The following is a 26,454-nucleotide window of genomic DNA, read 5'->3' as shown; positions in this document are numbered from 1 at the left end:
GCAGTTACCACACCGTAGTGTTTTCTACTTGCCTCATATTTGAAGGCATGTTTTGAACGGAGTATTTTATAAGAAAAACTCCCCTACAGAAGTTTCATTCCACTGAACAACACAAGAACATTCTAAGTGAGGTTTGCATAAGCTCCTGGGCCAAGCTGCAAACACTAAAGATATTTGTAACAAATTGAGGTTTTTTAGGGAAAAAAAAGTACAAAAACCTTTCCCACTTTTCTTCTTTTCTTACAAAGATGTGTATACAAAGGTTTGGCTTCTGGGTGTTAGGAATTTCAGCATGGTGGTATCTGGAAGAGGATACCCCATGGAGAGTCAGCCAAGTCATGACAATCACACCAATATGGCTACATACTGTGCTCACTTTATTAAACAAACAGGTCATATTTATAACTTAAACCAACCGCTCACCCGACTTTACACACAGGTGATTGGATAAAGGTCTCTGGCCATGTGGGGTCCGTGTCGCTGACTGGTGGGCATGCTGCAGGCGCCTGATCAGAGTGTGCCGATGAGAGTGTGTTTATTCTGTGGTTCCCAGGACTTGCTCTGCACCTGGCTTCTTGTTTGTGCATAGCTTATTTTCTTTCTCACCCTGCTTGTTCCCTGCACAATTTAAAGTTGCTCTGCAGCTTCAACTAACAGGCCTGGGTTGTCCAACCTGGACAATGGTAACATATGTCATCGGTCCTTTAAAAATCCCTCTACAGTATCTTACTATCTTTATGCCATAGGAGGGATTAAACATACATTACAGAAAGAAAACAAGTGTTGATCTATACAAGGAAACAGGAAAGACGACAGTAAATCATCATCGCTACACCGACAAAGTTGCAAGAAATATCTAGAGTGACAGCACTGCCTAAACAAAACTGCAGGCTAAAGCCATCAACAGGCTACAAAAAGCAAGCTGTTTCATGGCTGCATAAATATCTCTTCACTGTGGCGAAGCAGGGGGCAGTTTGTCAGCACAGCCACTGGCACCTGTGCTGCAGGGGCTGCCAGCACTGCTGCGTGCCACCCAGCCCCCCGCTGGTGGCTGCCACCTTCCCTACCGGTGTTTTACCAAGCAGCTGCACAGAGAAAACCAGCTGAAAACTCAGTGGAACATGCTGTAAGGTAACGTAACAGCAAGGTTATGTTGCATGAGTGGCCATCCACCTGCTATGTGATAAACTGTAGAATCCTGGAATGGTTTGGGTGGGAAGGGACCTTAAAGCCTACCCAGTTCCAACCCCCTGTGTGGGCAGGGACACCTTCCACTGGACCAGGTGGCTCCCAGCCCCGTCCAGCCTGGCCTGAGCACTGCCAGGGATGGGGCACCCACAGCTGCACTGGGCAGCCTGGGCCAGGGTCTCACCACCCTCACAGTAAAGAATTTCTTCCTAATGTCTAACCTAAATCTGCCCTCTCTCAGTTTAAAACCATTAACCCTTGTCCTAGTGCTAAAGGCGCTACTAAAAAGCCTGTCCCCATCTTTCTCATAAGCCCCTTTAAGTACTGAAACATCCCATGCACAATCAGCTCACCTGTGCAGCTCTTATCAAGCATCGTCGGAATTTTTTCCAGAAGCCAGGAAGATGAAAGTAGTAGTAATGAAGAAAGGAACATGGCTGAAAATACAAATGTCATATCGCACCTTCTCGAGTCACGTAGCTGTGGACATGAAAGTACACGCTCACCTGTCCGACGGGGTGTGTGAGCGTGACCTGAAGTTAGATCAGCAGCACTGCATTTCAGTCCGTAGGCAAGCTATGGGCGAGATGTGAAAGCTCTTACTCTGCAGCCCTGCGGGAGTAAACATAAACCGCAGACGGACACAATTTTTTTCTGGATTTCTGTTGGAATTGAGAATTAAACTAAAGAAAATGAGAAGGTGGAATAAAAGAAACATAAAGCCTTCCCTTTCATCAGAATTTCTCCACAAGATCTGACACTGTTGCACACCAGAGCAGCTCTGTTGAGAATCCTGCAGTCACATCTGATTACATCAGCTGAAGAAGTAAACCCTGAAATTGTACATGAATTTGATAAATAAAGATAATTCTTCATCTCTCAGAGGAAGCAATCAATCCAGAGATTCTTCCTTCCAGGTCACAAATATTATCTACAGATCAAGTTCCAACCTAACACGTGTGCATATTCAACAAAATACTGTCGCACCTGCATGCAAAGGTTAAACAAAGTAAGAACTTTCAAATAATAGTATTCTTAAACTTCATTCTTCTTGCCGAAACACTTCAAAAGGACAAATAGAGACAGATTACGTGCTTTGTGTGGACTATCAAAGCAATGTCCTGACCACTCTCCCATGCTACTAACCCACATGTTCCCTTTGCCTGACAGAGGAGCAAACAGTCCAGCACTGACTCGCTGAAGAACGTGCAGCTCTGTAGATAGATGCCACCTCCAATACAATTTTCTGATTTACCCAAGCATTTATTTTACAGTTGGCTTGAAGATCCCAGCTGTGGCATTCGCATGGATCTGAAACGCAGGAAGGGGAGGAGGCCTGCGCGGCGGCTGGCTGTGCCAGGTGGATCCTCAGCTGGACGCACTGTGGTGGAGGGCAGCAGGCAGCGCGGCACCGGGCTCGCTCAGCACCGGCAGCGATGCTCTCCAGCTGGAGTGGTGGCCTCCGGACCAACTGCTGGCCCACCCCCACTGGCTGAAGTCACGAAGAGTCAATGAGGCTGCAATGATTTTGGGGCTGGATGCTGCGGCTGCTGTTATCTAGTATGACTCTAAAGAGCTCATGTACACAAAGTAATATTGGAATTACACTGCGTTTAGAGCAAGGCTGGGCACCCGGGTCCAGCACCCTCCCTGATCTCCAGCAGAAACCAACTTGCCACTTCTAAATGGGATGTGGAAGTGCCACAACCTTTCCTTTGTCTGGATCTGTACAGAGCATTGCTGAAAGCCAAAACTGGAGTTGTCCGCCTGAAACGGGTCGTTGCCAGGGTTATTTGCCCTTCAGAGCATGCATCTCTCTCTGTGCAGAGCAAATGTCGGTGCCTGGGGCTCTGTGCATCTCTGCTGTTTGCAGAGCATTGCTTTGTAACAAGAATTGCCAGATTGCATCAAGCCAACAGCCTAAATAATCCAGTCTCAGGTAGTGTCTATATATTTTCAAAGCAAGACGCCATGAGGCTTTTCAATAAAGACACCACCCTATATAGAGAGTAATTTAGGAGGAAGCACAGCCTTTATGAATCAAATTTCCTCTTCTTTATTGTTGTCCCAGAAGAGTCACTGCAATTTTCAGATAAAGATGAGGAAGATGGAGTTGGAAGGAGGAACATGTAGAGCTATAGGAATTGCCTTCACAGGTGAGGAAAAAAAAGTAGGGTCACATCTTCCCTAGGTCAGTCACAGAGCTGCTCAGGATACAGAGTGAGCACAGCATCACCAGAATAAAAATGATGGCTTACTCTAAAAGGTTAATTTCTTGTGCCATGAATATATGAAAGGGAAAGTATTTATTCCTGGCTCTCTTGTTTGCCCAGAATGCTCTTGAAATACGGTATTTTTAATCTTACTAGGGATTCCTCTAGCTTAAATACTTTAAATACATACAAGAACAGATGTTCATCTGATTATTTAAATAAGCATATCCTGTACACTTCAATGCATCTATATTGATCCATACTGCCAAGAATCTGGCCTATAGATCTTAAGTTAGTCTTCCTCCAGCCCTGGGGGTGCTTTAAATTATTTTATCCTAATAAGCCTTTTACACAGGCTTGGGTTCTATACCCATCAGCCCCTTCTCCATATATAAGTAAACTGGAATTTCCACATTTCACTGTTTATGGTCAAAGGAAAGCACCACTGTTGCAGAGTGCTGTGGTTATCTTTTTAAACGTTATTGTATTTTAAACGCTTAACACATTAATAGTGGAAAACTTGAACAGAAGCTCCTAGGATCAATAGCCAGATTTATTCCCCAGGGCGGAAAGTGACCCCCGCTGCTGGACTTACGGCTAAGATGACAAGATAGTGTTTGAAGGATGGAATAAATCTTGGTGCATCTTTGCAGAGAAAATAGGTGAACTGGTATAGCCGAAGATGAAAAAAACCTCACAAATTTCAGAACACAATAATCACCATTAAACCCAGAAATGTTAATTCCCTGTTACAGGTGTGTTGCCATTAAATTATAAACCAAGATTTCACAAAAATTTGAACGAGTAGTCTATATTCAGAAGACTTCCTTCCCTCTGGTTCTTGCTATGAAATGCTGTAAGCGTGTAATATCAGTGCATCACATGACACATACTGGTTTTAAAGAGATTAAACTCTGCAGCCCTTTTCTTCTGAGCATTAGGAACAGCTAAGGAGAAAGATAAAACAAGTTTCAGACAGAAAGTTCCTCTACCTCAGCCACCCAGCGCTCCACCACTGCCATCCCATGCCCTCAGCCAAATTCTGCCACCCATTGTCAGTGCCTGATTTGTTAAAACTTTGTATGCTTTTAATAAAAAGGGGGGGCGGGGGGCAGAAAAAGCAATCAAAACAAATTTCTACTAAAACATGCCCAAACAGCTCTGAAAGCATGAATTTAACAACTCGCCAGCTGACTCTGAAGGCCATGAACAACCGCCACAGGATGGACGGGCTCCCAGTCATTTCCAGGGAGCTTTTTTGGCAGTCAAGAGTACTAAGAAAAGAAAGATGAAAACTGTCTTCAGCAAAAGTTTTAATTCTGACATTGATTTATTGATTTATCCATAAGCATCTTATGTAACAGAATAGAAAAAAACAACCACCCAAACCACAAACCAACCCACGCATTTATCCAATTAATCCATTAATGATAATGAAAATTGAGACAAGCACATGGCCCCCCTCTGCCTTGGGCACTTTCTGCCCCCCTGGAATCGTGTCACGTAAACCCATCCCTTTCTGTTCGTGCCCGGGGAGTCCCACTCAGCCCACAAACAGGCTGCCCGCTTGGCCCTTCCAGGTGCTGGGGGGTGCGCTGCCCCACGCAGAGGCTAGCAGTTTTATTTTATTTCTGTAGTGCCACTGGATTTTACTAACAATGATATTCCGACCTGAGATTTTATTTGCCTCATAAATTCAAAGAGTCTTCTTTATTAGCTGTTACGGAGCTCGTGAGGACTCCTACTCTAGAACAGCAGAAGTCAATGAAAGCAATAAATCAAACATACTGGGTCAGTATTCCCTTGGTCTGGCTCTACCGGTTCCCTTGAAATCCTGACACCATTGAAACACACTGCTAACGCCCTCCACTACCGGGTAAAAAAAGACAGAGAAATCAAATAAGAGAGGTATTACTCAACCACAAGAAATTACCCGAGTGTGCACAGCTCCATCTTGAATTCCAGCAGCTTGAAAAGAGAACTGCAAAATATTTTGGCTGCAAAACAGTGTGGCGTATGTTGCCTTGTACATATGGACGAGGATTTTACCTGGCCATAGACCAGATCTCTTGATGCCAGGGAAGCTGAAAAGACAGATAATGAAAGAAAAAGTCTTTACACTTAAAATTTTATCATTAGCAATAACAGGTTTTAAAAAAATGTCATAAACGATTGCTTGTCATGTTCCCCTTACATGGCCTCAGGAACTGGCAACACATTCTGTACGTTGTCGATTGCTGCAAAGTGACTGGAGCTTAAAAGAGGTTTTATCTTTAGTGTTTATTTCACTCCCCATAAAGTAAAATGCATCACAGTTTAGAAATGGTGTATTCAGAGCCCTGAATATTATGGTGAACCCATTATTTTTATTGCCTGCTGTGTAAAAAAATATTTCATATTTAGGTAACAGTGGTGTTACAAAATAAATAAGTAGGTAGGATGCTGCATAAAAAACCTAGGTACAGAATACACATACAATTATGTGCCTAAGCAACATAGAAATACATTGTAACTGCTCACATAAGTTTTATAACTGTGAGAATAATCACTTATTTGCATGTGCAAGTACTCCAATTGCATATGCAATTACATTAGCTGTCCAATTACATCAACTGTTTCTCCAATGAGCTAAAAGGAAAAAAAAAATAATTACACATTTCTCTTTGCTGTAATAAAAATGCAATTTGCATACACAGAAAAAAAAAAGATTTGTGTTTTCTGGGATATGAAATTAGACTACCTTGGGGTATTGTGCTTTTCTGTTCTTGAATAAAGGTAAGGACGTATGTGGTATTAAAAAAGGCTGGAGCTGTTTTATGGCTTGGGACTTCACAGTAATATGTTCTCTTGGGCCAGTATAATTACTGTACAGTATTCCATTGTCATCAGTGAAATTATTTTATATTTACAATTAAGAAGATACAGCCTTGAGGTGCCAGAATTTTTAAAGGATTCTTTTTTTCTATAATGATCATTAGGAATCACATTTATTTAATTTCTCATAAATGTGCAAATAAATGAAGAACTACAAACTCCAACCTAGAATTTTTTTTTTTCCAGAATTAGCTAACATCTGCTGTTTCTAATAACAGGTGGCAGAAAATCCCTTAATCTACTCATCATCAATTTAGACTTCTGAAATGATAGCATCTTAAAGTGCAGAAATAATCAGAAAAATATAAAAGTGGTACCCTGGATTCTTTGAATGTGGGTAGCATCTCCATGATTTTCAGATCTTATTTCCTCAGTTTAGAAATAAAGTTTTACTTATTTGCTTCACTACTACCACAAAAATCTGTGTACCTTCCCTGTGCAGCATACCCAGAAATGGAAAAGTGGCCATCGCTGGAGCTGCGCGGCAGTGAAATATTTACAAGCCCCTCGCCAGATTTGCCCTCTCCATCCTGCTGCGTGGGTTGTGCTGCAGCCCAGCCCCAGCCCGGCTCAGCCCCTGCAGTGGCGCAGGGCAGTGGGCACAGGCATGCTGTGGTCCCACCATGGCCTGTAGAAATCCCAATATTTGGGGTAAAACCACAAACAATTTAAGCAGAGCCGGCAGCGTGCCACCCATGCAGATGGAAGCCGGCGTGTTGAGGTGTAGCTAAGGCACCATACAAAGGGGCTCCACCAGGGGATGCTGATATTTCTGCCCAGGCCATGCTCCCATGTCTGCAGTGCTAGAAAGATGATATTCTATCTCTAACCCTATATTAAATGCTAAATTTAAAAAAATAAAACTATTTTTTTCTGCTTAGATAGAGGAATATTTAACCCAGAGGAACCAGAGTCTGCTCTCTCTTGAGCTTAACAGCAACAAAACCAAACCAGCACCCGCTCTGCCCTTCCCTTCCTCAGAAATGGATGGAGAAAAAATACTGTGTAAGGTATGAGCTGGGTGTAGGTGGCAGCTATGTCAGTTAAATTCAGATTCCTGTGGGGTTACATTGTCCTAACAAGGAAAGACAGGTCCTCCCTCATTCTCTAGTTAAGAAAACAAGAAAAGTAGTTTAGCATTGATGACAGACACTTCATAGGCTTTTGCACTTTTTAGACAAATAACATGAATTAAAATGGCATAAAAGTACTGGATCTATTTTTGCTTCAAAAGCTGACTGCTGTAAAAATTAGAATAGCTTATACCACTTTTACGTAAAGTCCAAAATCAAACACACACAAATACATCTGTCATTGAAGAATAACAACTGAAAACATTTGCCTCATGTTAGTTGTTCATTTTCAACCTCTTTAAAAGTGACCCAGTCCCTGGGTCAGGGATCTTCTTCTCCTGGCCAGCCTGCCTTGGGCACGTACTGCACCGTGTCTTTGTTTGCTATTAAAGATAAAATAGATAAAGTGCAATATTACCTTTAATATTTCTTCATTTCAGATGTATTTTCTACTACCAGTGATCTTCCAAACCTGGCTATTATATCACAGCATGAACTGGAATTAAAAGGAAAGCAGAAGAGTCTATCAAGTGGATATCAAGGCTCAGCCAATTTCCAGTTCAAAGCCATTCCTCTCTTCCCTCACCCAGCAGGTGAGTACTCATGAGCTCTGGTCTAGAGGCACTATTTATTCAAATCATGAATTAGACCTTAGGAGAAAGTTTTCAATGAGGGAAGATTTTTTTTTTAAAAAAAAAAATAACTTTCCTTTTATAATGAAGCAATTAAAAGTGGTGTGATCAAGCAACTACTGCTTACTGTCAAGAAGATGGGAGCTCCTGGTTGCCACGTGTTTCAGATGAGTTATGGCTATGGAGTTTATGGGTACTTCAAGGTCATTTTTGCACTGCATCTCTGATAGAAAGGTTTCAAAAGAGCAGTTCATTAACGGTGAGAGTCTTCTTGTGCCCTCCTCAGACAGGGAGGATGGCGCTTACACGCCAGCCGCTGTCTGCCGCCTACGGGCTCGCTGGGACAAGGCTGGGTGCTGCAGGTCTCGCTTCACCTTAGGGACAAGAGCAAACTCAGTGCAAGAGAGTTCTTGTCAGTGCATCTTGGTCTGCCAAAGATCCCAAGAATTAAAAATCAGCATATATGCAACAAAGTGGAGTTTGGGGGGTGGGGGGGTCCCCCCACTTTCCTTCCTTCTCCATAAAAAGGTATGGTTGGATAAATTTCTTAAAACAATTATTTTCCTTTGCGATAATATTTATTCTTGCCCTCCCTCACCTTTTTTTTCCATGTGTGAATATGTGTGTAATTGCGTATAGGACTGAGATTTCAAACATAAACAGAAAACATTATAAATAAATGCCTTAACAAAATAAACAAATGCAAAGCAAAATGCTTTAATTTGTATTTGCCGATTCTTGAAACAATTGCTGTGGGATGGATGCCTGGCTCTCCTGTCAGTGAAAGTCTATGCTTAATTTCTCAGCCCAGGAACAATTCTCCACTCGGCAAAACAGCTTTGGGGTATTGAATGTGCAACTGCACATCAGTTTTACAGTCAAACATTTACACAGACAAGACTAGCAGGATTATTGGATCTTTGCTTGGAAGCAGCTTGCAATACAGGGCAGCTGAACACACAGGGGAAACCTGCCCAAGTGCCAGCAACCAATAATTATAAACATTGAAGCACCTGAAATGAAATAAGACCTTAATGCACCATTTTATTTTCATTTACCTTCACCGGTCTAACGCTCCTCTTCCCTTGTTCTTTAAAATCACCAGCTGCTCTCCTCCAAGCTTATTTGAGTTCCACACCAAGTCTGTGTTTGAACCATTCAAACAGATCGGTTAATTGTGTTTTAATTGGTTCCCCAGTGTCACAATACTTCAAAGACAGACTGGAAACCATTTAGAGCTCTGGGACAAGAATAAGGTTCTTCTTAATTTAATTTTAAATTCACTTTATGGGCAGAAATATAGAAGGGAGGTATTTAATAACAGGGCTTCTCTAGACTTTAAACCTTTTGCTCTGAGCACATTAACAGGTAAAGTTTTGATTGAAACCTCTTCAAACAGAGCATTGGGCTTTCCACTGTCCACAGAGCAGTTGCGAGTATGTAACTTTGTCATTTCAAACAGCACAGCTCTTTGATATCCAACCTGCACTCATATTTTTAATGCCTCTCTCCTAAAACAAGTATCAGTGTTTCCCCCTCTTTAAAAATACTAATCTTCAAGGCCCTGATTCAAAGGATACACTTCAAGGTGCACTTAGATTCTTAACCAAAAATAAATTTCCAATTAAATTTGCATTATTTACCAAAATTTCAAAATAATTCCTGCACAGGTCATCCAACTCATTGACCATATATTCAAAGAATATATATATCTAATATATATAATTTTTATATATATATAAATATTTATCTAATATATCTAATATTTCAGTATTATAGCTGACCAAAAAAACCCCCAACCAACAACTAAGACACACCTTCCTGATTAGAAAGCCAGAAGGAAAGGATTATAGTCTCAGAAACGGCTGCACCTGAAAAATGCAACTTGTTCAATGGGTGTATTACAGACTGGGGCACCTTCACACCAACCACTTTCTGCATGAGGCTGAAGACATCTTCAGTCTTGTGAAATTTCCTGCTGCAAAAAGTAGGGATGAAAAATTACTGTTCCATGCAAAACTGAAACGGGTATTAACGTCCATCTCCAACACTTCTGAAGAAAGGAGGTGACACTGGGCTCACCAACAGGCTTGTCCCATGCTGCCAGGCACCCACAGCAGCCACTCTGAGATGTGCTGATGGGGTCCAGTGGAGGCAACAGGACATGGATTTACTGACTGGAAAGCCCAGAGTCTTTCCAGCTGCCTGGGTGCCAGATTTAAGTAGCACGTACTGTCTTGACGAGGGGACAGGAATGAAGGAGCACGTTCAGAATGGGGCAAATAGTCCTACCTGGTATCTGGTTTTATAACAGAAAAAAATTAACAAGTAAATATTATTTTTTCACCTAGAAATAACATGAAAGAGCTACTTTACGTATAGTACAGCCAGCCTGGATAAAGGCAGCTGAGCTATCTAGACAAAGCAGCTGGTGCTGCAGCTCCTGAACACAAACTGAGCTGTCTCTGCCTCCAGCTCAAAGCAGCAGACACTTGTCCTCTGCCCTTTTGATTTGCACATCAGGTGACCAGCGCATAAGAAAGTTCAGTGCTAAAAATGATTGATAAAGGTGACAGAAAGCTGTGCATTTAATGCTGTGGAGTACTGGTGCAGTAAAGACTACAAAATACCAACGCATTCCTACAGAATACCATGATTCACATGTATATACAAGGCCTCTTAGAAGAGCAGCTAAAGTCCCTTTAAACTTCAAAAGCAACTCATGTTAAGTGGGGGAGGCACTCACTACCACTTTAGCTTTCAAAATTTCTTATTAGGGCTCTGCTGATTTCTTTTCTGAAACTTTGGGAACTGGTGGGAAAGTTCTAGAGGAGGCAGAAGGTCAGAACAGACTGCAGAGCTGGCGGTGAAAGCTGGCAATGCAGAGCAGGTTGCAGCAGCAAAGTCCCTGGAGAAATGAGCTGGCACTGGGAAGGATAACAGGTGCTGTTAAACACAGACCTGCCCAGCAGATGCACATTTTGCCTCCAGGGCTGTTCCCAAAGAAAGAACCCAGCAAAGCGCAGGCTTTGGTACCACCTGTCTTTTCCAGAGGGAACATGTGCTGGTGATTAGCCGAACCCTTGGCCACATGCATCACCTGGGACACCTGCCCTGCACCCTGTGCATGATGTTCCTGGCAAAGGCAGGCGGCCTGATGCTAATCATCAACACTAATCTTTGCATGCTCCCCATCGCATCAGCACCTCAGTTTCTGTTGAAAGCAAATCCAAAGTCTATGGTAAACTTTGACCCGGTATGGTAGAACTGGACTGATATGTAAATACCAGCATTTCTACTGATGGACTCTTGCTCTGGTACCTTCTCACAGCAGCAGTTGACAGTGAGATGAAACAGAGGTTTAAAATCAGCATTATTGTATTACTTCATTTCATGTTTGAGACTCTAACAGGAATATTGTTCTAAAACACATCCTGGAGATACCGACAGCAGTATTGTCATCCCAGAGCATAATACAAGGGAATTCATGTAACACAATTTGTGCAAAAAAGTCTTGCAGTGAAAAATTATATTCATATTTGTCTTATCAGAGCTAAAACAAAGCACTCAGAAAGTTACCTACCATCATACTGACACTGCAGCAAACACCAGTGATGATTATTTCAGACACTACTGCAAACCCTACTGTGAAGCAATAGATTCGGTTTTTTAGCAGCAGTTTGGCACCCTTGGTGGGATCGGACTTACACTGCCATCCACCCAGAGGACTCCAGATGCTGCTCTCCTCGCGCCAGGGCTGAGCCATCCCTGCCTGCTGCTTCTGCAGGTAAAAGGAGGAATTATCAGATATTTGTACGGAACTACTGCCCACAGAGTTGAAGTTAATTCAAAGAGGGAACAATGGCAAGAGGAAACATGCCACTGGAGAATGTCCATGATGTACTGGGAGGGAAAGGATTTGGGCTGGGAATGCCAAGTTGCTGCAGGAGGGGAATTTTCTAGGAGAACAGCCCCAGACTCCAGGGATCTCTGCGTATCCCTGGACCAGGAGTTCCTCCAGCTTTTTATCGATTCATTTCAACATGGGACACCAGTAATCCCTAATATTGGAAAGGGACTTCCCCAAGGGTTACTCCTCCTCTTGTAGTTCTCAGACTGTGGAGATGGGTGGGGACAGTCTCAGCTAAAAATAGAATATATTTTTTAGGTGGAAAGCACAGGTGAATTCAGTTCAGCTATGCTGTATTTGACAAATCTCTCTGATCCACTGTTGTAGTGGGGCTGCACTTTGTGCCATCTAAACCTGATTCTACAAGCTTCCTATATCAGCAGCTAGATTGCCAATTAGGGTGGATTTCTGTATTACCATTTTTTTTTAACTTGCATGTAAAATATCCCAGTTATGGTTACTCTGGAATATCTAGGTCAAATCCATCTTCCAGGTCCTGCCAGTCTTAGTTTTCATCTATATTCTCTCTTCTTGGCACAGAAAGGGGAAAGGGGGAAAGAAGATTTAAAAAAAAAAAAAATATCAAAGCAGCCCTGTTGCACCTGACCCAGTTCCTGGCCCATTTGTTTCCTTTCTTACAGAGTAAGTGCTAGAGGAGATGAGCACTCTATTGTACTTATCCACAAAACAAACAAAAAAATAGTAAACAGAAAAGTTGTGGTGTGCACAGCACAGCTACTTTGAGATGTAAGGAAGCAGAGCAAGGACAGCTATTGCCCATTCCTGCTCCTTAATCCCTTAAAGGCCTGATAGATACCATCATCAGGCCAGTGCCTCGGGAGCAATGGAGTCTAAGGAGATTCTGCTCATAGCTGCAGTTTCTCATAAACCTCTGTGTCCCCATGACAACTCTCATGCCTTCTCGCAATCCAATATATTTTTAATGGCAATCCTCTACCCTTCTGCTCCTAAGCAGGCTGCAGCTGAGCTGCTGATGGAGTTAGAGGAAATCACTATTAGAAACTAAAAAGAAGCCTGAAAACCTTGGTCCACACCAATTCAGAACCAAATGGCTACAGGCTGGGAGATGATGCCTGAAAGCACTGCTGGATGCCTCCCCGCCTCCCAGGACAACTGCTGCTGGCCACCGGACTGAGGAGCTGCATGGCTTCGATCTGACCCCTTAAATCTGTTCCTGCCTTCATAATACCAGCACCTCCAGCAACTCTCTTCTGTTCCTTAAAATGTTTCTTCCCAGGATGAGGGGGCCTTTCCTACCCCTGCACAATTTATCTGCACTTTGATACTTCTGAAAAAGAATACGAAGAATAGAACTGGACTGACATGTAAATACCAACATTTCTACTGATGGACTCTTGCTCTGGTACCTTCATCACAGCAGCAGCTGACAGTGAGATGAAATAGAGGTTTAAAATCAGCATTATTGTATTACTTCATTTCACATTCAAGATTCTAACAGGAATATTGTTCTAAAACACATTCTGGAGATACTGACAACTGAAAGTGGAAACTTTCTTGCATCATCTCTACACCTGTTTTTGTATTTCACTGCTCCTCACACAGCAAAACAAACTAGAAGTCAGTTGTGTTTTCAAGTTTAACTGAACTCTGTTGTGGCTTTAGCTTTCATATATCTGTAGTCCCTATGAGAGGGAGTGAAAAAGCTATCCAGGCCTTTCAGATATTTTCATTGTAAAATGAAATCAAAAGGGAAAATTCCAGAACTCTCATCCTCAGACAGATGGTACCTGTACACATATACGTTCAGGTGACACTTGACATATGTAAATTCATCCATCTTCCAAGCTTTATAGTAAACTGCTCATGAGATGTCCTTTCTAACTTTTTGTCTGTAGAGCTACAGAGCATCATTCTGAAATATCTCAGTATAAAAGTCTACTAAGCCAAGTTCTTTGTTTTCCTTCTTTTTTTATTTCTTGATGAAAGATTACATCAATGCCCACATTATTAATAATTGCTCTGCATTCCTTACTCTAGCCCAAGGACGATCTGGTATACAGCACTTTACAGAAAGTGCCAATATGACGAGGGTGTACTGGGATTTTTTTCTTTCCTTTACACCCTTTGCATTAAAGACGAAATGGCGTTCTTGTCTCACTTGCAAAGTCATTTTTTCCAAGGGAGAGAGAAAGACACACCACGTGTAAGTTAAATGTTTCCAGTAACTTAAGGAAAGCTAACTACAGGAACTGAAAAAAGCAGGTAGGTCTTGCTCAGCAACCAGCTGGAAAAATCAAGAGTTCAATATTGGACATTGGAAGTTGTGCAGCACCGAAGAGGAGCTGGGATTCAAACACAGAACAGGCAGGTCATTTACAGCTACATGAACCAAGCTCTTTGAAGATGAAACTTATTTCTGACTTAGCTTCACCAGTACTACTAAATGTTACTTAATTTTGTTATTTGTAAAAAGAAAATGAGTTTTAAATGCTATGAATTAAGAAATTACTTTGACCATTCCTTTTGCTTGTCCTCTGCCTTCTGAGATCACTTACTGAAAAAAAAAAAAACAGATTTCCATTAATAAAACACATTTATTTCACTCTGCCTGTTAAGCAAGAAAAAAAGCTCTGTGAACTGCCAGCTGTGGCTCTGAGATACTGCTGCTTCCGAGTTCTCCTCCCTATTTCTTGGCAACCTCTCCCTCATTAACATGCCAATTTTCAGTTTTCTAAGGTCAGAGTGTCTCAGTGTCACAGTGCTACATGGGCACTGTGCAGGGGTTTTGTGAGCGGTGTGGCAATAGCGAACCGCAGCTATTCTCAGCAGACACAATTTTTTAATTTTTTTATCCTCAGAACTACTCCAGGTAGTCACTGAGCTCAACAAACTGAGCTACGTGCTGAAGCTGTTGTCAAAAAAAAAAAAAAAAAAAAAAAAAAAAAAAGAAAGATCATCAGGAAAAACTAAAGAGGCATTCAATATGAGCCCCAGGGGTCCATCAAAAGGGAGGAAAAAGCCTTTCCAGTTTTCATGCTTCTGAGGCCGTTACCTTCTTGCCTCTGGCAGGAATCCCTGCACGCCCACAGCCAGCGCCCAGCACGGTGCTGCCAGCAAAGCTGCTGGTGCACGTGTGTGTGCGAACAGGACCGGACACAGCGGGAGGGAGGGAGGGCGAGCCTGAGAAGTTGCTCATTATTTCTGATCATTTTTTCTGTGCAGAGCAGTGGGAATGGAACAATACCCGATGATCCGCTGTACGGCTCACCTCATGCTGCTGCTCAGCACAGGTGAACAGATACTACTCAACCCACCTCCGACTTGAACTGCTCCTTCGTCAACTGCCCCATAGCAATTCTCCAGGCAAATCCCAACAGAAATTATGAAAATTGCTTCTCCTACCACAAAACAAGGAAAGTCAAAGCCTGTCCTCTCCCATCCAACAGCCTGTAAACATGCAACTGGTAGTGACAATTTAACATCCAAAACTAAATCATGAGAAAAGAGGGAAAGGAAGAACCATCAGGTTTACTTACATCAGTGCTTTAAATTTTGGCTTACAATGATAACTTTTGCCCACAAAAAGACACGCTGCATCAGCCAAGCCCATAACAATAATTTGCAATTCAAAGCAGAGAGACACAGAATTAAGTTTTCTAAAAAACTGTGATGGAAGCCTGTGTCCCATCCCATGGCCCGCAGGAAAATTCTGCTCCTGCCCATCGTCCAGCAGTCATTGTTTTATATCAGTGCTGAATACCGAGCACACAGAATGTGAGGCAAAGTCCTATAAAACTTATTTTCCATCTACAAATGAAAAGCAAATGAAAAATAAAACCAGCACACCTAAATTCATGTACAGCCCAAGGCATGTCTAACAAATATTATGATGAATTAATTTTATTTTATTTTATGATCAAAACCCACCAGGATTGAATTGGTATCGTAAATTCCAGCTCTGAACCTTTCAAAGTACGCAATCTGAAGAACAGTAATTGAAAGTCTGTTAAATTCTCCAATGCTTTAAAAATAAATCTCTCAGGGGAAAAAAACCTGAAAAGTCAGGTCAGTACTTTGATAAACCGAAAAATTATATCTTCACAGAAAAAAAATACATTAGTAATTTCCATTAAAATTGGAAAACCCTTTCTTCAGCCACTTCCTCTTCTAATGAAACTCTGTGAACTGAAAATTAAATTATCCTGTTTGGAGTTCTGGTTTTAAGTGAGCCCTGACACTGCCCTGTATATGTGTAACTTTACTCCATGTCTTTTCCAAGTGAAATCACGAGGGCCACTTAAGTATCCAAAAGCAGTTTCAATGAGTTTCCAACAGTGGTACCTATGAGATAAATTTAGAAATAAATACATTACCTGGCTTTGACATAAACTGACAGGATATCTATCTGGTGCAGAAATGAACCCAGTTTCACAGTCTTATTCAACACCTGGCCTTCACCTAAAACAAGAAATGCCACCAAATTATTATGTAATTATTATTTTAAATATTATTATAATTATTCCAATGCTGAAAACTAACCAGGAATATTTTCCTGACGTACTGCACTCAAGCTTCTTCCACTTTTCCTTCACGGGAAGGTACTTGAGCAGAAGTTAGCAAATACATAGGACAGCCGGTGCAACGTGGCTCAGCCACACAGGCGTGCCTGCTCCTCACTCATAACTCTGACAGATGCTGGATCCGAAGCTTGCAAAAGGACAGATCATGCTTCAGGGAAGCCATTAACAATTTTGGCTATTACTTATATTCACTATATATATATTATATGGTAATAATATAGCAATTATATAATTATATGGTAATTATATACTACTATATGTATGTTAGATTTACTATTATATTATAATACAAAACAGATCGGGAGAGAAGTGGGTTCGTCACAGCCTTTTGAAGCCTATGTAGAAGGCACGTACAGTAACTCCCTGATGAGCAATGCTAACGAGCCACTTCTGGGAAGCATTTTTGCCAGGGTGGCTTAAGAGCGAGCTTTGAATCCCGACTCCCGATGGCAGCAAACGAACCCCTGTTAGCTTGTTGAACCACAGGCTTCTGCCGAACAAGAGCACAGCAAATGAACAAAACTGAACCATCTTGTTTACTCTGCAGATTTTCAAATTCACGATCTCCAGTTGATTCCAGCTACTCACATTTGTAAAATAAGTGGAGTTATTAATGAGCTTTTTATGCAATAAGAATCACCAAATCTGTGTTCATGCAGACTAATGTTAATTTAACTACCAGGTCTTCTGGTAGTCTTCTGGTAGCAAATCATATATTTTTTTCATTGGTATTGCTAAAGTTTATTTAGTAGGGAGGAGGAAAAAAAAAATACATAAAAAATGTGATTATTTTTCCTGGTTTCAAACACATATACTGAGCTGTGTTCATTCAGCCAGGACACCTTGTGATCTTTACTATCAAAATCAGTAATTTCTTGTAAACAACGGAGGGATCAGAAAACACTCAACTTCGTTAATTTGTCTTTTTATGTAAGCGCATTGCCGGTTCCCCGCCCCCCTGCTTTAAATTAGCAGTTTAGCTACCACAGTCAATGTGCTTTAGCAGCACTGATTAATTCAGCTGAACATACAGACTCTTCTTGGTTCACTGTGATTTGCAATTTAACAATACATATGCAAATGAAATTAGTGCTGGCAAAAATAATTATAGTTGCTCATGGGAGGATTAATAACTAAAGTCTGCCCTGCTTATGTTGAGGTTTAATTTAATTCTGTTGCATGTATTAAACGAAGAAACTAATTCTGCGTTCAGTATTGTGTTTGGCAATTAATATGTGCTCACATGAATGCACGCTTGTTTAGATGGAGTGAAAGGGACCATGTGTGGAGGTACACCCGCATGTCTTGCAAGGATACAAACAGTGATAATTAGTTGGTGGTTGAATAGCATAATGTTTTTTTTTCCAGATATGCCAAAAAAACCCTGCCATTCATCACTTGAAAGTGATGAGGATTGACTTATTACTGTAAGGTGTAATAATGTTGTATAAACTGTCCCCTAAGGCGATGAGTATTTAATATAAGAACAACCACCTTTCTATACAGTATTCATGCAAACAAATCAAGTTTAGAGCACCTCTATAAATACCTCCCTCCACCACCGGCTGGCTCACTCAGCCTCGGCTGGGCTGAGCAGTGCAGAGAAGCCATCCCATCCCATCCCATCCCATCCCTCTCCTCCCACGGCTACTGCCTGCCTTCATCACCAACACCAAACTGGGCAGGACCCGCGTCCCCCCTCGCTGCCACAGCATCCACAGTGGTGCAACTCCACACTGGGGCTGGTACAAAAGGGTTGATGAACCCCCCCAGACGAATGAAACAAACATGAGTATTTCAGGGTTATAAGCCCCTTACAAGATGAAATCCCTTCTAAATCGTAACATCATTATCTGGCTGTTTACAAGACTTTTATGAGTTGGATTAGCTTTATTGAAGCCGGTGGATACAACAGCTGTCTTTCATTTAGGATTAGCATAAAAATCAATCAAGCCCCCTTATGGAACTAGCAGGCTAAAACCGTAAGAGTTCCAATAAAAACAAAATACAAATGAAAAATATGAAAACTTTATGAAGCCAGAGAACACGTACTTGGGGTTGGACATTACCTGTCAGAGATGTGTGCTCACACTTGTTTGAAATCTACAGTTTTGCTATTTAGCCCTTACTCTGGAACTTAAGTAATGCAAAGGCAATGTTATCTAATTAACTTTTAACTATTGTTTTTAAATTTATGTAAACTTTTAAAAACCTAAAGCTTTCCAGCACTTCAAAAGAGATAATGTATTGCCACACCAAGCTAGTTTTCTGCTGCTGGTATTTATGTGAATTCTTCTGGCAAAACACTTATTAGAGTTTAGGACATCTAATTAAAGCCCATGAAAAGGGGGCTCAGAAACATTCTGAACATATGTGCCAAATACACACCAAGCATTTCAGAGCAGTTCCAAATCATTGATTTGGGCTTTTCATTATGGTCAACATCATGGTTGAAAAAAAGGGGGGAAAAAATCATCAATAATTTAGTAATAACTAAATTTACTAGTAAGTAAAGCAGCTAACTGGATGCTAATTGACAAAAGACGTTTATACAGCCAGATTCCAGTGTAACAGTATTATATTAAAATCTCTGAAAAAATTATGCAGATGTCTAAATGACTGTGATATTAACCTGATTGGATTTGTGCTAACGTACTATAAAGCTAGAGAAATTGGAACATTTCACTTGAAATGGAGGGAAAACTCTTAGGCGAAGTTCACAAAATCCTAGCAAACATGACACTGTTCTAAAATCGTATTAAACTTGCACAGAGATTGCTACAATTTACCCAAGGTTCCCACACTCACAGCTGCCCAAAATTACACAGGCATTTGCTAAGATGTTTTATGTAATCTGTGAAGTTTCAGATTCCAATTGACTGCTACTGCACAGGAAAAGCAAGAGAAAAAAATCACTTCCAGTAATGTTAAAACTTCTAATTTTCCCCCCATAGGTAGATTTAAAGTAATTGACAACTCACAGGACTGTAGTTTTATTATTCTAACACCACTAGTGCCTTGAATCCCCACGGAAAGATCCATCTTAAAGAACACCAAAACACAGAGAACCACAGAAATCTGTTTGCTGCCGTGGACACTGTGGTTATTTATTGTGTGTGTGCCTAAGTCACGCAGAGACGCTCATACACTTCCACACGAAACAAAACTTTGCAAAATTTACTGAATTTATCGGCATGGAAGTGTGTTCTTACTTAGTTCTTGTACAGCTGCTATAGTTTGTACTAAGATAGCTATGACTAGTTTCATGCCCCACATTCAGAGAATCAGCTGTTTATCCTAAGATGTATTCTGTTTAGACCAACCAATATTTCATACTAACTCCCTTTCCTGCCTTTAACTATTTTTAAACCAGTTTAAATTCAATATTTCCTCTTCTACCTTTCTCATATAAATACTTCTTGAACTGGCCCTTCTTTTCCATAATGGCCAGCATTATGAACTCACCTGTTACGCACACTTGTAACCATAAGTGACACACTTGTAACCATAAGTGAAGTTGTGCACTTGTTTACAATAAGCACACTCTTACATTACTTCAGGATCATTTCATACAAAAAACTCCAGTATAAACTGTGATATCACTACATACAATGTAATGGCCTAAAGAGAAGAAAAGATTCACTATGCAATCCTAAACGATCAGTATCAAACAGTACCTTCGGAAGCATGGGTAAGGCTCCCTCAGATCATCAGTTAAACAAAGTTTGCTTAAAACTCAGCTTGTGCAGAATCACCGCTTCCTCGTGGTGATGCGCTATCTGATCAGACTTGGAAGACAAAAATAATTTGTGTAAGGGGCAAGTGCTTAAGCACATGGGTGGCACAGATGCAAGTTCATCAAATTTTAAAAGTTATTTGAATCAGACACTAAAACCCCCATCTGCAGTTAATTTGACTTGCTTATTATATACAGGCATAGATATTGTGAGATGGTCTTTGATTTTTATTTTTTCTAGGCAGGCAGAGTAATTGCACTCAGGAAAGTAAATCCAGTATGATGGTAATTATCCATGCACAAAATTAGTTTTTGTAGGAACTAGACTTGTGCTCTTTGCTTTCTAATTGGTGCATGGCACCAATCAACATTTAATGTAACACATCTCGGCAAAAGAAAGCACGCAAAAAGTTACGGTTCAGTACTACAGAAGAGGAGTCTGGTTGTTATTCTTACTCCTGCTCCTGGTCCAGGGCTGCAGGCAGGGACGAGCATCCTCACACCACGCAGCACGCCAGCTCAGACCAACGCAAGGCTGCCTGCCTCAGAGATTAAACTGTCATTAAGATTGGTGGGGAGCCCCTTTCAGACACGTGGGTAATTTGCGCTGCTATCCTATTTCCAAGAGACATTATTAACCCACATGCAGATCATAAGAGAAGCAAAGGAACCTGTTTCCACCTCCCGTATTTCATTTGTCGGTCCCATTGTCAGATTTCCTGGGAGCAGCACCAACTGTGCTCATGTGGGAGAAGCGTTTCTCACCGGAGTCACGGCCCGGCTGGACCCACGCCAGCTCGCCTCTCTGTGCGGGTGTCCAGGGGAGGAGAACTGAGTGACGGTCCATCCCCAGCACCACCTCTGCGGCACAGGTTGGGATTCTCTTCCCCTTACTCCCGTGGATAATTAGCCCTTCCCATTCCCGGCCAGGGAGTCGCTCGCGACACCAGCCTCGTGGCAGGACCATCACTCCTGGTCTTGGAGGTGGCACGTCCCCTCCAGCTGCCCTGCTGTGGGCAGGCAGACAGCCATAGTTCTTGCTTACTTCTTCCCTTTTCCCTCGCTTTACATCCACGTCCCTCCTGACCGTACCAGAAGCCCTGCTCACCAGCAGGTCAGCGCCAAAGGCAGGAGGGCAAGGCCAGCCAGCAACTGCCATTACCTTGTTCATAGGCAGTTCATTCCGACAATGCAACAGGAGACACCTTTCATCGCTCATTTAGCTGTAGGTGTTTAATTTACTTTGCCTTTATCAGTAATATGAAACTGCTTCAGTTTTCACCGATATTTCTTAAAGAGAATAACACCATAGCTTGTATCTTTTGTCTTAGACTTACAGTTTGATTACTGAAAATTAACCTGGCATCTATTTAATTTGACAGCACTACTTAATAGCAATTTCTTTTTTTCCCTCCACAAAAAAAAAAAAAAAGTTTTCCTCACTTTACTGTTTAAAACTGGAACTTAAAGGAATCCTATTCAGAACATTTCAAAATCATTTCATTGTCACCGATCAGTACCTACTGCATGTCAGGAAGGATTATACTGGTTTTATTCCATTTATTCATTTGCTAACTGTCAAACAAATGCACCTCCACAATAAACTAGCTTTCTGCATTTATAAGGCCAAGCTTAAAAGTATTCCCACAGTTTAACACGCAGCTTTTCTCATGACAAATGCAGTCAGACTTTCAAACAAAACATCTGCATTTGTCTCCTCTGGACAGAGAGACTGTGCTTCTCCAGCCATGAATAAAATAAACAAAAATGCCCATTTCTATCTGGAGAAGATGTCCATCACAACACAACTTCCGTGCTGTTGGAAATGTTTGAAGAAAGGCTATTTTATAAATCAAGTGAACTTTTTGTACTGTAATGTGAGCAGTAGGCCAGGCTGGTGAAAAGGCTGCCTTTGATATTATCTGAGGCTGCCTCTAGATAAAATGCTCTGAACACATGCCCAAAACGGGCCCGATCCTGGATTTACTCATTTCATTGCATAAATAGGCTTCTCAGGAGCATTAGCATATGGAGTAACATCTACAGCATGTCCCTGTCGTTTGCTGTTATGTCACTACAGTTCTCATTGTGAGAGTGTTAAAGCCTTAAAAAAACCAGATCTAATGAAGACGTTAAAGTAAGCTGTCGTATGGATATAATTGAGGACTATTACCAAGAAAAGCATTAGCGTCAGAAGATTATAGTATTTTTTAGTACCTTATTAAAATTGAGGACTGTTACCAAGAAAAGCATTAGTGTCAGAGGATTATAGTATTTTTTAGTACCTTATTAAAATAGTCAGCATGGATGTGAAAATTTTCAGTGATGTCTTGCCACATAAATAATTGTACCATTACTTTCATGCATTGTATACTATGTAAAATGTTAATAAGCCTTCTAAAATAGCTCTACATTATCGAAACATATTTTTATATTTCATAAAATATTAGGAACTAACTTAATCACAACATTTTTGATATTTTTTTCCTGAAAGCTCACATAACGCAAAATGGACACAGAACCACCAAAATGAAAACCAAAATGTTTTAGGTGAAGCTTCAGATATAGAAGGCAAAAGAGCCGTGCTCATATGCAGCATCGGAAAGGTCACCAAGGACTGGGAAAGGGTCACGTGCCTTCTCTGGAGAGGGTAAATCCCATCTTGCTGATTTTAGAGCACGTTGCGGGGTCAGCTGGGTGGAGAAAAGTGTTTTCTTCTTTCCAGTCCAAGCTCACTTCAGATTATACCAAGAGCAGGATCAGAGACCTGGACTATTCTTTATTACTGTTTGCAAGCTGAGGGATTTCATATTAAAATTAAGGATTTTATCTACATATAAAATAGTATAACAAGAGGCACAGATGTTATTTCTCATCAGATTTCAATAAGAATAAAAACTTCAGCAGAAGGTTTATTTCTTGCAACGTGTTGCAAAATTCATCAGACAGGCAGTATTTTCTATTAGACTACAAAATAATAAAGGACAGATCATCACACAAAAGTTAAGCAAGCCCTTTATTGCCCTTTCTTTTTGCAAACAGGTAAGCCAAGCCCCGCTAGTGACAGACTAATCATTGCAGCTGATGTGCCCACGCAGAACAGCCCCCGACAGCCCATCAGGGACATCAGCCGATGCTGTTTAAAAGCACCAGAGCAGCTTGCAAAGGAAATCAGAAGTGTGACCGTAGCTGTGCTACATGGAGCAGCGGCTCGCAAGTGGACCCAGCCCGAAATTTTCAATAGTGTGAAACCTGTTCCAGATGATTGTTTCACAAGAGATAACGTTTCTCAGATAAGAGGTATGAGCCCTAGACAGGTTCAAAATATGTGCTGTGATTATCAGAAGCAGTCAAAGAGCAAACCAATTCAAAGTTTGGGATATTTCTTGTTTGACTCAGCATATGAAAGTCGTTCTACTTATCTGATTCTTCTGAGAAGGTAAATAAATCAAATATAAAAGCCCACAGTAAGAGTGTTTCCTCCCTATGATGCTATAATTTACAGAAACCATTCAAGGTTGCGTACGTCATTGCAATTTGATTTAAGAGGATCCATAATCCGTCGAAACCAACTAAAAACTCTGTATGAGCTCAGCAACATTTGGAATAGCCCCTACTAAACTGTTCAAAATCAAATTTTTGAATTCCAACGCCATGTGAAACAAAACCCAAAGAACATTTTATTCTTCAGGGACTTTCTTATGGGATAAAAGAATATGTATTTTATCTCAGACAGCTGACCAAAATCCGCCACATTGCTACAACCATGGAGTGATTGTGCATTCATTTGTTACCAGTGACACCTCACGAATGCCATCGTTGATATGCCTGACAACCGCACAGGTTCAGGGCAGAAAAATATGACCACTCTAGAACTACAAACGATTATTGGAATTCACTGTATTATATATTGATCTCCCTTCATAAGGCAAGGTGGGAACCGCAAACAGGAAAGGTATATGCTGTTAGTAGGAAAGCAGCCCCAGGTAACTTCTAGGTATCACTTACTCCCCAAGACAGCAATGCTGTTTTCCCAAGGAGGTTGTGGAAAGACCTGTTACAGACCAGTAAAGGGCTATTTATCACTGGTACTTACTCAAATTTACTGTAGATCAGCAAGTCCTCCTTTCTGCTACAACACCTTCGGAGAAGGAGGGTCCACTCGGGTGTGAAATCATCATATGAAGTAATGCTTTAGAAAGGCATGAAATCCATGCTTCCCCCCCCACCACCACCCACCTTGAAAAAAAAGACTAATACAGCCAACTCAAAGCCAATAAAGAGAGCAGATTTCTCCATTCAAATTGTCCTATTCTGTACCTGTAAAGGAATGAATATGTATGTTCATTAATGGATGTAGTAAATACAGGAGGAGCACAGGGAGCCTAGGATCTGCATACTGGTTTGTGAAGAACAGTCTCAGCCGACTGCAATGTTTATGTACAATTGCCTCCTGCTCTTAGGGGCTGAAACAAAGCTCAGGCTTTGATGGGGAAAAAACATCAGGACAAAGCCCAAATTTTGCTCCAAAGAAGGTAATATCTTTTAATTACTTTTGAGAACATCGTCTGTTTATTTTCCAACGAACATTTGATGGAGACATAATCATTCATGTTCCATGTCAGTGGACCTAAGCAGTAAGTAGTTACAGCCCTGGTATTGTCTAGCTGGGTGCAGAAGGCATTTAACACCTGCTTCCACCAGCCAGGGAATGCTAAGTGAAGCTGGTGGTGGTTTTGTTCTGTAAAGAGACAGCAAACTCTTCAGCTCTCACTTCCAAAAGACATGGAAGAAGTTTTGTATCTTCCTTTTTTAAAAAATAAAAAAATGCCTTTTCTGACATCTCCTTTTAAGGTCCTTAAAAACTCTCCATCAGCTCAATTAAAGTGTCTTGCATGGATCTGGAAGCACACCCAGGAGACAGGCAATGATATAATTTATACCGCTATTATATACTCTCTGAGTCATTGGTAGAAGTTGCTTGTTAGAGAAGGTAATAAAAGCCAAACAGCTAACAACTATACTGTAGTGAAAATGTTTAGCAATTAAATTAAAATGAAAGATCTTTTGTATGTGTCACATTTGCATTCTCCTACCAGGCAACTCAAATACAGAAAACTAAAGAAAATATTTAAAGTTTCTTTACAAAGTCACAGTGCTGGGAAAAATGAAGTCTTGGATACATGGTTTTATTTATGGGACATAAGAAACTAAAGGAGAATCTAAAACATTGAGGAAAGTATTACCTAAGCCGTACACCATGACAAGCTTGTCCACTTACTGAGGTTCAAAAAACAAATTGAAATTAAAATTTTAAAGTTAAGGTAAAATGCATTAAACACTTCTAACTTAATAACGTGTAAGGTAAACAGCGAATGTAACGCATGGAAGACATCACCTAAAATGGACAAAATTTGAAAGCACCTTGAACGCCCATCACACCTCCCGTTCACACCGCATGATTGCAGAAGAGCTCTTCTTCTGCAGCATTCTCTCGTGGCAGGCATTGAAATTAATGTGTAACTATCACAGAGAGGAAACATTAAGAAAATGTAGGCAATCTGTATTAGTATTCATAAAAACTGTGTTAACTAATTAATCTTGACAACAAACTATTTCAATCTTAACTCATAAGAAATTAAGACTGGCAGGAAGATATTTTGGAACTAACAGCTTTTTTGGATAAATGATGATAACTTCCTTGACACTACCTGCCTAAAGCCCGCTCAGAGGTACGCGCTGTGTGTGCTGGAGGTGTACGTGTTTCCACGTGTGCAGTCCCACAGTAAGAGGTCTCGTTCGCAGCTGCCTTGAACTGTGCAGCTGAAAAGAAGCAAAGGAGGTGAAATGTTATTAAAGCAGAGGTCAGTTACAGATGAATCGGAGCCAGAAAAGTGATTTATTTTGCCACACTGTTAGAGGCTCAGATCACAGGCTTTAATTATTTAATTTTACAGACAAGCATGAAAGCCAACTTAAAATAGCATCACATTGTACGACTCTCATAGCCTCAAAGGAGAATGTCACAAAATCTTTTTCATTGGGGTCCTTCACATGAAGAATGAGAAAGCCTAAAGGCAGAGTTATAGTCTCACACGTCAGCCCCCCAGCTCCCCGCGCTGCCCACCTCCCTCCAGCCACACGCACTTTCCTTCAGCTCCTGCCTTTCCCACAAAAATGCTCCTCCTGACAAGAAACAACAGAGCTCATGCAAAAATCAGCAGGCACAGACATAACTCTACTGGCACAAACAAGGCTTTGACATT

Source organism: Falco rusticolus, chromosome 4, assembly GCF_015220075.1.
Source record: "Falco rusticolus isolate bFalRus1 chromosome 4, bFalRus1.pri, whole genome shotgun sequence".
Lineage (NCBI taxonomy): Eukaryota > Metazoa > Chordata > Aves > Falconiformes > Falconidae > Falco > Falco rusticolus.
This window is presented reverse-complemented; position numbering follows the sequence as displayed.